At 39.6% G+C, this 11,993-nt stretch overlaps 1 protein-coding gene across 1 annotated transcript in view; it reads right to left on the bottom strand.

Moving 5' to 3' along the window:
• Positions 1 to 11,051: 11,051 nt before the first annotated feature.
• The window catches only part of tent4a (terminal nucleotidyltransferase 4A), a 16,982-nt gene continuing 16,040 nt past the window's right edge, over positions 11,052 to 11,993 (bottom strand). The window contains exon 13 of the mRNA XM_058405197.1: positions 11,052 to 11,993. This exon is cut by the window's right edge and continues 1,810 nt beyond it. The gene's annotated coding sequence lies outside the window, so the exon portion shown is untranslated.

Genomic DNA, 11,993 nt, shown 5'->3' with positions numbered 1-11,993 from the left:
GGGAGCGGGCGGGAGTGTGAGACAGAGAGACGAAGAGAGAGAGGGGGGGGCTAAAGAAAGTGTTAAAGTGACTCTATAGTGTGTGTGTGTGAGAAAGAGAAAAGGAGAGTGAGGGACACTAAATGGAGAGAGAGAGAGAACGATTTATGTAGACTTGTGGTTAAGTACATATCTTCTCCTCCTATATACTTGTATATATACTCACCGGCCACTTTAATAGGAACAGCATGCAAGTGCATATTCATGCAATCATCTGAAAACTCTTAGGAAAGTAAGATCAAGGGACAGAGATGGAAGGTAAAATTACAACAAAATAATATCAAAAATAACTACAATTTATTCATTCATCCATCCGTCTTAAGTAACCGCTTACTTTATCTAGGCTACACTCAAACTGTGCCTACTATTTAAAAATAATCTCTTGAAAACAACTAGTGGACTTTTCCAATTATTAAACAATTATCTTTAAATATAGCTGCATTGTTCTGTGAGCCTTTGCTTCAATGCAGGTTACAGACTTTTCCCTCCAAAAGGGAAGTCAATGACACAGAACAACTGAAGGTATTTACTTAGAAATATAGACAGGAAGGAAGTGCACTACGCTGCCAAGGGACCTGGCATACCTCTAGCTCACTGCATTGCTCTTACCTTACTATTTAATGGCTTGAAGGTCCACCTTTCTCCTGACTAAGTGCGTTAATGAGTTGTACACGAGTCTCCACATGGCTATCTGCCAGCTAACATCACAGAGATGGATCTGTCCTGCTCCTCTCTTTCAGTAATTACAGATTAGCATCCCCACATGAGATGGGTGATTACAGATTCTTGCGCAGTCCTACCTCTCGCTGTTTTAATATAGACTCTCTGTAGGTGTGTTGTTCCAGTAGTAAAAGAGATACGTTTATTCGGCTAGCGAAGACGTTAAAAACGGTGCTGTCATGTTTTGGCCCTGGCTTCTGGTGTAAGACATGGTGAACAATGTGATCACTGTATTTCAGACATAGTGTAGTCGACATGCAGACGTTTAATTTAATCTACACGTGTCTTAATGCACATGCGGTTAGCGCCGTTAATAAAATTTACCAGGCTGTTCTCGGCTTGTAAGATGTAAAAGCCTACCTTTATTAACAAAAACAGGAAGAAGGAGAGAGAGAGAGAGATAGAGAGAGAGAGATAAAGAAAGAGAGAGAGAGAGAGAGTAGGGAGTGGAAATTGCTATAAATGAGCTGGCAGGAATAAGCACCCTGTCTTTCACAGCTCAATTATATAACATTAATAAAAGTTTTTCACCTTTGGAATCCTGTTGTCAAAGCGGACTATTCCAGATGTTTCTGATTTTAATCCAGCCACACAGCTGGATAAATTATTTCTGGATAAATACATTGAACCATATCAAGCATCTTCAGGAGATTTCTTTCTGTCCCAGACTTTTTTTTTGATTGAAAGGGTTACAACTTTCTTTCTCTTTAGTATATTTGGTATTCAGGAAACACAGCATGAAGCCTGAACATCATTATAGAAGTGAAACAATTAGAAAAGATCATGAATGCAGTAGATGCAGCTGTGTGTAATAGTTTGCCCTACATCATTATTACTACACCCTTTCATAAGGCCTGGTGATATAATCCATTGCTAATCCCTGACCCTGTCATTGTCGAGCCGCTGATAGATATTAGATTTTATCCTCCATCTAATATTGTGACCAGCCGTCACTTGGGCAGACGAACGCTGGGGATTCTCATTAGCGAAGCGAATCGCATTTTCTAAACTTTGACCAGTGAGTGATTTAGCTGAGATGAAGCATCTGCAGAGAGACTAACGAGACCTCGGGAAAGAGACGATCGGCTCTGGAAATGGAAAAAATAAAACGTTCCAGAGTGACAGGTTTGCTTTACGGTCTTTTGTAGTATTTGAGGAAAGTACATCAAACGCTCGTGAAACTCCGGCGATGAGGAAGGAGCTATTCATTTGGCTTTTAAGCATGTTTAACTATCTTGGAAGGAATCTCTTTCTGTAAATAGGTGTAACGGATGAACACATGGTACTGCACACCATTGTAAGCAAAAATTCCAATGGGACTTCATTAATCTGTCTCCATTATGGCCGTCTACTCTAATGGCTGTCTCTCTCTCTCTCTCTCTCTCTCTCTCTCTCTCCATCTCAACCCCCCCACTCTCCCTCTCTCTATCTCTCTCTCTCTCTTCCTCTAACCCCCCCCCCACCCCCACCCCTCCACCCCCCTGGACCATGACTCCACTGAGTCTGCCCAGTGAAATAGACCGATGATCTCATTAACCATGAGGATCTGTAAAACCACACACACACACACACACAGAATGAATGGCTCGGGGCAGTCACTACATCAGGATGACCGTCCTTTTTGTGGCATGAGCCTAATCTACTTCCAGTGTTTTACATATTATTGGCACTTTGGCCACAGTAATGGAGATGACGTACTGTAGCTCATCTTCTCTCTGTGGCGTTGTAATGCTATAATCAATGAAATTTTGCCTAGACGGCTTAATATATCATACAGCTGTCCCGGAAATGAGACATAACCATTAAGAGAGTAATATTTGACTCTTTAAGAGTTTTTTGTTTTTACAGTCCTGTACAGAAGGCGTACTAAATCTAACAGCTGTCTCATAATCAAAAATGCTGATGGATATCACCTACTAATTATCTGGAGATTATCTTGTATTACGTTGTGAGCAACTCCGTCTTCAAGATATCAAGATAACAGTCTTTCAACAAAGTCAATGACACCAAATGCCCCCCCCCCCCAAAAAAAAGAATCCATTTCACACACGAAGGTCAACAGCTCAACTTCACAATCACGATGCGATAGTGTTTAATCAGGACGTGCAGCGTTCAGCCGGCCAGCACTAGAAATGAAATGGCTCTTGAAGGTGACATGCAAATCCTCGACAGTCTTCTCTTTAATTTGCAGGGCCGGTGGAGCGGCCGGGCCACTGATGGGCTCGCCAGCGCCGTCACGGTCCGCCGCCTCGGAGCTAATCCGTCTGGAAGCGAAACCTTCTGGTTGAACCAGAAGTTTTTAATAAGACCACGGAGGTGGACACTCGCTTGGACACAGAGCTGACACACAAGTGTGAAAGGAAAAAAAAAGATGAGATCAAATTAATTGGAGGGAAGAGCTGCTGGAGAGCTGATTTAAAGGAATAACAAAAAAAAAAGAAGTTCTCAAAATCGTAAGTTTTTCGTATATAGAGTATCTCCAGCAGTTCCTTTAATCAGTCGGTTTCCATGCAGCTCATACAAACTTAATATACACCATGTGAGTGTGGCATAAATGAATAAATGAGTTTAAAGAGAAGGCAGAGGCTACATTTTTAACTGGAAGGAGATTAATAATAGAGCGAAGATGTCAGGGAAACGTGTAATACAGTATACATTACAAACAGAACGGCTTTTCGGTGTCAGATGCGGGAAACCTACGCAATGAAAAGCTATTCCTTGGCTTTGTAAGGCTGGCTCTTTAATAAAAAATCAGAGTGCAAACTTGTGTCAGAGCCTTTTCACTTCACACTAAACCCTGGGTTATCGTCGTACTAAACCCTGCATGAAACCCAGGTAAAGGAGCGCTTCACACTTGCGGGTTTTTGTTGCTTACTTCACATGAACCACAAAATATTATCTTCTTGTCTTGACATTGTGGTGACATAGATGTACGGTATAAAACGGTGTGGTTCGTTATGATTAGCTTAGCAACTGACACCCAATCAAAAGGTCAACAGTGTCACGTGACTATAAAGACATGCTTTGCACTCACAGAAACCCTATGTGTTGTGTAAACAGTAGTCATAAAGTCTTGCAGAAAGCGTAAAGGATTTACGCTGTGACCTTTTTTCCCCACTGATACAAAAGCACGAGACAAGCCACTATTTAAAGCGGTCACATATGTATATATCCAATCACGCCTCAAATATGCAAAGAAGAAGAAGAAGAAGAAGAAGGTTAATCCAGGGTTTAGGAATGTACAGTGTGAAACGTCAGATTATGAAGAGCCAGGATTAATTGTTATGAAATATGAGAGGTGTGAAACCTCAATCATCATAACACAGGATTTGATTTATTCTGGTTGCACGAATTATTAATGTCAAAATGACAAAAAAATATGCAGGACATATTGAAACGTTCGCCATTCATTCTTCATTCATTCGCTCGGGTTCTTCTTCAAATATCTGCTTTCTAGTCTCACGTAGCCAGACCTTCATGGTGGAAGATATGGACTCTATAGCAGCTGTTATTGGACAAGGACCGCCCAAGAGGGCGTATGACTGACATGTATAGCAACCAATCACAGTTCAGTTTTGTTCAGCGTCATGTTTGGGGGCTAAGAGAATGTAAAGCCAGTACAAAAAGCAGACCAGTGTGCAAACATAGTTCGCTCAGAAAGTACGAAAGAAACTTAATATCATTTGGAAACTCCAGTGTTTAGCTGATCCTTATTAGCGCTCAATGTCACAGTTGTAAACATGACGGCTTTCTTTTTCTACCACGGAAACTAGAGTGTCATGACAGCTTTGTTTCCAGGCGGAAAGGTAAATAACGCGACACACGTCTACCAGAAATCCTGTAGAATCAGATGACGACTTCAAAACTCCAAATCTGTGTGCCATATGCATGACGATGAATGGTATAAGCGTGATGGGAAGTGGAAGGTCAGAGGTTAAAGTGTTGGACTTCTGATTAGAATGTATCAGGATCACCAAGTTGCAACTGCTAAGGACCTTAGCCCTCAATTTCTCATTCGTAGAAATGAGATAAATGTGAGTCGTTCTGGATAAGGGCGTCTGCTAAATGCCAGAAATGTAAATGTCTGAGGCTGAGACTATCTGCTTGCTAACATCACACCATTACTGCTGATCATCACTTTCACTAAAATGGCGAGGAAAATGAACGTTACAGGAAGTGGTGGTTACAACAACAGCAGAAAATCTTTTCTAAATTGAGTCTCGCAAGAAAGACATTAACATATTTGCATCAGTCATTTGTAAAGAACTATATACTATTCGGCTCTTTCCCGTTAAACGTGTACTGTATCTAGTGTTTGATTTTCTGAAGTCATGTGACACTGTAAATGGACTAATTTCTAATTGCTCTAATATTTTCATTTTCATGAACCTGGCAGGAAAAAGCCACTGCTCTCTCCAGTTTACACAAAGAACACAAGTTCACGCCTGTTTTGTATTAATTTATTCTAATTTATGTGTTTTAAAACACTGACAAGCGTTCATAATTGTTTATTCTCCAATTTTTCCCCTCTCTGAAGCTGCCCACACAGGGATAGAGGACATAAAAACACACCTGCTTTAAAAAAAAGTATGCGTCGATGGAAAGCGTAAAATGAAAATACAAAACCAAGACATTGCTTGTGATTGTAACACGTTGTAATAAGCCGGAGATGCACGAGCAGGAAATTACCTGAGGAAAACGAGCCGAGTCGAGGCTTCCGATCCTCCCTCTGGCTGTGTGATTGTACTTTGTACTTTAGAAAATTGTGTATTAATGCACATGGATCTTGTCAGAAGCTGAGCCTGTGATGACTTCAGGTAAACAAATGAGCTGCAATGCAATAGAGACCTACAAGTTAAAGCAGAAATAGATTTTTTTTAAAACTAAATTTCATGTCACTACATCTTAAATTATTCCTTTATCCAAAAAAACCCTGCTTTAAATAATTTAGCCCGTTGATACGACTCCACATGAGTCACAGCACCGCTTCGAATCCTGACCTGAAGGAAGAATAATGAATTATAAATTTACGTTCGGTAATTTTTCCTCGGCCGATTTTCCTAGCGATCACCGGCGTGCACATGCGTAAGGACGAGCGAAAGGAGACTCTTATGTCGGAGGAAAAGAATCCTCTCTAATCAGAAACTACTGTGAGAAATCATTTGACTCATTTCCAGTGGTGAGTCTCTCGACACTCGCGCTGCTATCTCTAAACCACATCTGTGCTCGATTCTTTCTTTCAAAATGCATGGGAACCGCTACACTGAAAATGTCAAGTCGTTCACAACGCTATCTCAGTCTTTATAACGATCTCGATACTGTAAGGTTAGGAAAGAGTTTTTTTGGTCTGCATCGCAGGTTTATATTAATACACTGTTCAGATATGCGTCATATCGTTTCTATGGTGACGGCTCATTTACAGGAAATTGTATAACAGAGGCTTTACATAATAGTATTCTATGTTCAGACGTACAGCGACTCGCAGCGACACGAGTGACTGTAACGTTGCAGACTAGATGTGGCCGTGTCCTAGTTGGAAAAGCTGAACTTTATGCAAATAAGGAGCGACTACCAATGGGAGTGAAGACAGTAGAGCTCACACACTGCTTCTCCTTCATCTTGTAGAACATAAGCACTGCTGAATTTTATACACAAACACCAAATCTCCCTCCAGAATATTTCACTTTAGCCGCAAATAAACAGATTTTTTTTGTCTAGTTCTGTCACCCACCGATAAACGTTATCGCCATGGCAACCAGTAGGATGGCCTTCTTGCGACGTCGTCCTTCGGCGACTGAAGACTTTGTGTGAACGCAGCTTAAGACTAATAAAAACAATGTGTTGTTATTTAACAAAATAAATGTATAATCGTTGATATGGAGTTTTCTGGAAGGACAGGTTTAATATTTATGGGAGAATGGAAGGAGTCTCCAGTGTCAGAGCCTTGATACAGTCAGTAAGTCTTCTGCCACGGGTCATTTTTTAAAGACTGAGCACTTTTTGCTTTCAGTTTTCACAATTAAATGAGGAACTTTTTTTTGTCTTAAAAAATGATTAACCAGAGAAAAAAAGCTAGCTGTTATAACTAAGTGATAAGAGCAACGACATTAACTATATAGGAATGAAACATGTTCTGTCCAGTAATAGATTCTTTTCCTCTTATTCCTATTAATTACCCCTATAGACCGTATATGTGTATGTGTGTGTGTGTGTGTGTGGACAGACGCATAAAAGATTAGTAACACATGCTCAGTGGAAAAAACATCAAGCATCAAGTGTACACAGACAGGAGGTGTTATCCAGTATCACTGGGTTCCTCTGGCTTGCTTCCATTAAAATTTGAAACTTTTTCCATTTTTCTATTCCCGTAAAGCTAATTCACGGCAGTGTCCATTATTAAAAGCGCTATAAATAAAAGAATTGAACTGAATTCTTTTCAGGACTGATTTTAATGTTTGAATTTGTGCTGAATTTACTTAACTTCATGTGATTTCTGTGATTAATGTTGTCCTGGGACTATTTACAGAATTCTGAGTATCTTAAACAGTGATCTATAAATTATTATTATTATTATTATTATTATTATTATTATTATATAATTAATTATTATAATAACATGATTATAATTTTATATTTATATAACTATTAAATTATTATTATTATTGTATAATTAATTGTTATAATAACATTATTTAATTTTATATTTATATAACTATTAAATTATTATTATTATTAATAATAATAATGGATCTACATATAATGCTTGTTTTTTCCCCCTATTCAGCAGGTTTCTCTGTTTGCACTATCACAGAGCTCTCGGTAATGTCTAGGTCTATCTCTGCAGACGGCACAAAACTACTTGAATTCATTTCCCTTCAACATTCACTCATTATAATGGAAAAATCAGAAAATTTCTCGCTTGTCTTGGTCTGTCAATATTACAGAGGTCATTCCTCTGCTCAGGCTCCATGATGGTGAAACTTATGTGCCTTTGAGGTCATTTGCCATAGACTAGGAAACTGTGTATAGTTCCGATCACCTTGGTGATCAATTTAAGTCGATACTAGACTTGTGAAATCCATACATTAGATGCTGGAGTATGTAGTGCATAATGTAAGAGTGTAGCACATCATTTGGGACACAGCTTTAGTGGCTCAGCCTGTATTACAAACTTCTTGTTGAAGGGAGACGTCAGAGGAGAATGGCTAGACTGGTTCGGGCCGACAGGAAGGCAACAAATAAGCACTCTACAACTGTAGTGAGCACAAAAGCATCTTAAACCACACAACCCACTGAAGCTTGAGCAGGATCTGCATTTATCTCTCACCAAAAATGACTTCCGGTATCCTAACCAGTCTGGCTTTAATGGTTTACTCCACATGAAACTTAACATTCCATTAAATCGACTAAACTATCCTTGACCTTTCCACAGGATTATTCACAAGACTCTTTTGTTTATCCGTGTTGACCCTGAAAGAGGAAGATCATGGTGGTCAGTTACATCAAGAGGAATCTTATCTACTTCATTTAATGGTGTCCCACAAGGCACAGTCCTCGGTCCTCTTATATTATATATATATATTTTTATCTTTATAATACTCATAACATTTGAAATGCACACATTTATTCCTGACCTGCTTAAAATTCCTATCGGAGGAGCTTGCTTCATGAAATCTCATAATTAAAAATGAATAGCTACTTTCGAAATATTTGCTGTTTCTACAACCACGTTAAAGAAATTACTTCATAGAAATCGAAAAGGTTTTTCTAATACTTGTCCTGCATCTTTAACTTTAAAAACCGGGATCGATTTGACCGACCCGTGGTGCAAAATCATCCCGTCCCTTTCCCGCTGTTCATATCTACAGCTGCATAATATAATCCCACTTCAATATTGCTTAGTCCCTGTTCACCTTCAGGTCTTCTGGAGCTCATTTCCTCTAGTGGTGCTCCGAGGGATTTTAGAAGACTTTGATTCTCTCTCTCTTTTCTCTCCCTTGTCTTATTCCACTAATCCTTACTGTTGATACCGTTGGATCTCGATCATATGCCACTAAAGAACTTCCTTTCATCTTTACTCAACTGCACTGAGCTGACTTTCTCCTGCCTCTCTGCCTCCCTGCCTGCTCACAGGCCCTTGGGTTTAATCTCATTATGATTGAAGGGCTTCTTTCATACTAAAAAGGGGAAATGGGAACAGAAAAACGAATGTTAGCATTTAACTTTAACATTATTTTATATATATTTTTATATATATATTTTTTTAAGTCTACATTTATTTTTTTTTAAGTATACATTTGTTTGAATTGTAAAAAATTTTGAGGTACCAAGATAAACCAAGATAATTCACATCAGATCTTTTTACACCTTGAAGGCGAGCCACTAAAAACAAGTGAATGATTTAGGGGAGAAAAACCTGGTTGCATAAGTATGTGCACCCCTTTTGCTTGCATCACAGCATTCACATTTCTTAGACATTTACCAAATGAACACATCTTATCACTCCTATTTCACTCTTCTTTGTAGAATGCTCCGGATGATCCTATGAAGGATCAGATTTTAAGCTCTGACTGGATGTTCTAAGATCATCTCTTTCTTGACTTGGATTTCCACTGGCTGGAAAGTCTAACGTAGCCCTGCAGATGCTTCCCAGTGCACATAGAAGTCTTTAGGTGATAAGCAGTCTTATTTTTGTACCATTTCTTGTAGATTTTGTAGAAAAAAAGTACATTGGTCTGATAACAGTATTCCTGCCACATTTGTTTGGTTGCTAGAACACATTTAAAGGTGGAAAAAGATTCCAAAGAATTCGTCTTGGTTTCAGTACAAAAACCCTGAGGTTTTAAAAGCGGGGTGTAGACTTATGTCCATGGTGTATATATACACAACAGTACAAAGGATTTACTCCACTCACATGCCATTTTAAATAAAGGACTAAAGAACATCAAATTGGCCTTCATTTTCCAGTGTGTTATTGCTCACAGTGAAAATAACCCAACATTTCAGCTGCATCACAACAATTTTGCAAACATGTGCAATGAAAGAAAGAGTGAGGGAGAGAGAGAGCGTGTGTGTTTGTGAGACAGGGAGAGAGAGAAGGAGAGAGATAGAGAGAGAGTGAGAAAGAGCGAGTGTGTGTGTGTGAGAGAGAGAGAGTGTGTGTGAGAATGAGTGTGTGAGAAAGAGAGAATGAGAGAGCATGTAAGAAAGAGGTATATATATATAGAGAGAGAGAAAGAAAATGAATGAGAGCGTGTGTGTGAGAGTGCGAGAGAGAAAGAAAATGAATGAGAGTGTGTGTGTGTGTGAGAGAGAGAGAAAGAAATAAAATGAATGAGTGTGTGTGTGTGTGTGTGAGAGAGAGAGAGAGAGAGAGAGAGGGAGCGTGTGTGAGAGAGGGAGAATGAGAGAGAGAGAGGAAGCGTGTGTGAGAGAGGGAGAAAGAGAGAGAGAGAGAGAGAGAGAGAAGGAGAGAGATAGAGAGAGTTTAAGTGTGTCTGAGTGATAGAGTTTGTGAGAGTTAGTTAGTGTGTGAGAGAATGAGTGTGTGAGAAAGAGAGAATGAGAGAGCATGTGTAAGAGATAGAGAGAGAGAAAGAAAATGAATGAGAGCGTGTGTGTGTGAGAGAGAGAAAGAAATAAAATGAATGAGAGTGTGTGTGTGTGTGTGTATGTGTGAGAGAGAGAGAGAGAGAGAGGGAGCGTGTGTGAGAGAGGGAGAAAGAGAGAGAGGAAGCGTGTGTGAGAGAGGGAGAAAGAGAGAGAGAGAGAGAGAGAGAGGAGAGAGATAGAGAGAGTTTAAGTGTGTCTGAGTGATAGAGTTTGTGAGAGTTAGTGTGAGAGAATGAGTGTGAGAGAGAGAATGAGAGAGCATGTGTAAGAGAGATAGAGAGAGAGAAAGAAAATGAATGAGAGCATGTGTGTGTGTGTGTGAGAGAGAGAGACAGAGAGAGAAAGAAAATGAATGAGAGCGTGTGTGTGTGTGTGTGAGAGAGAGAAAGACAGAGAAAGAAAATGAATGAGAGCGTGTGTGTGTGAGAGAATGAGAGAGCATGTGTGAGTGTGTGTTTGAGAGAGAGGGAGAATATGAGAGAGAGAGAGAGAGAGAGAGAGAGAGAGGCATGAAGGAGTGAGAGGACTAGACAGTGAATGATGGAGTGAGAGAGCCGTCTAGTGGCTGACATATTTAGTGTTGATATTTAAATATATATAACAAAGAGCACACCCACCCACACACCCACACACACCTGACATGCCAAACACCACCAATAACTATAATAGCACATTGTAGGTGGTTTTAAAAGTTTTATTTAAAAAATAAAATAGAAAATAAAGTACATAAAAATATTACGGTGAAAGAGCAAAAAAAACAACAAAAAAAAGAAAGAAAGGAAGAAAAAACTTTAATTGACCTCATGGATGCTGGACGCACCTCTTTTAGGGCTTTCTCTAGAAGTTCAGGGGTGCTTTTGGCCATACAGAGAATCGTTTAAAATTTGCTCACATCTATTAGGGAGATTTGCACTCAGTACTGTAGTGGAAGTCTTTGTTGATCAAGGTTCAAGCCATAGAGATAAACACACACACACACACACACACACACACACAAGCCATGTTTCTTCATAAAGTCTGCATATTCACCTATTAATAATAATAATAATAATAATAATAATACACACTCAATTATGATCAGAGGGGTTTTTTTCACCCCAAAGATGCTGGTTCTACCTTAAAGCAGATCCTGCCCTGTCCTGCCCCTTATTACACCAAGGAGTTCCCTCTTCCAGTCCAGGGTGTGTGTAATGTCTCTGTGACGGCTATGACCTCACCGCAAAATTAACAGACCCCAATCAGTGGCTTTCTGTCGTTTCCTCGCTGCACTAATATGATCTTTATTTTAAAAAGAGAGAGAGAGAGAGAGAAAGGGAGACAGAGAGAAAGACAGAAAGAGAGAGAGAGAGACAGAGAAAGAGATGGAGACAAAGAAAGAGAGAAAGAAAAAAAAGAGACAGAGAGAGGGACAGACAGAAAGATAGAGAGAGAGAGAGACAGAGAGAAAGAGAGAGACAGAAAGAGAGAGACAGAAAGGAGGGGAGAAAGAGAGAGACAGAAAGATAGAGAGACAGAGAGAGAGACAGACAGAAAGATAGAGAGACAGAGAGAGAGACAGACAAAGATAGAGAGACAGAGAGACAGAGACAGAAAGATAGAGAGACAGAGAGAAAGAGACAGAC

The sequence above is a fragment of the Hemibagrus wyckioides genome, linkage group LG12 (assembly GCF_019097595.1).
Source record: "Hemibagrus wyckioides isolate EC202008001 linkage group LG12, SWU_Hwy_1.0, whole genome shotgun sequence".
NCBI classification, from domain to species: domain Eukaryota; kingdom Metazoa; phylum Chordata; class Actinopteri; order Siluriformes; family Bagridae; genus Hemibagrus; species Hemibagrus wyckioides.
This window is presented reverse-complemented; position numbering and strand designations above follow the sequence as displayed.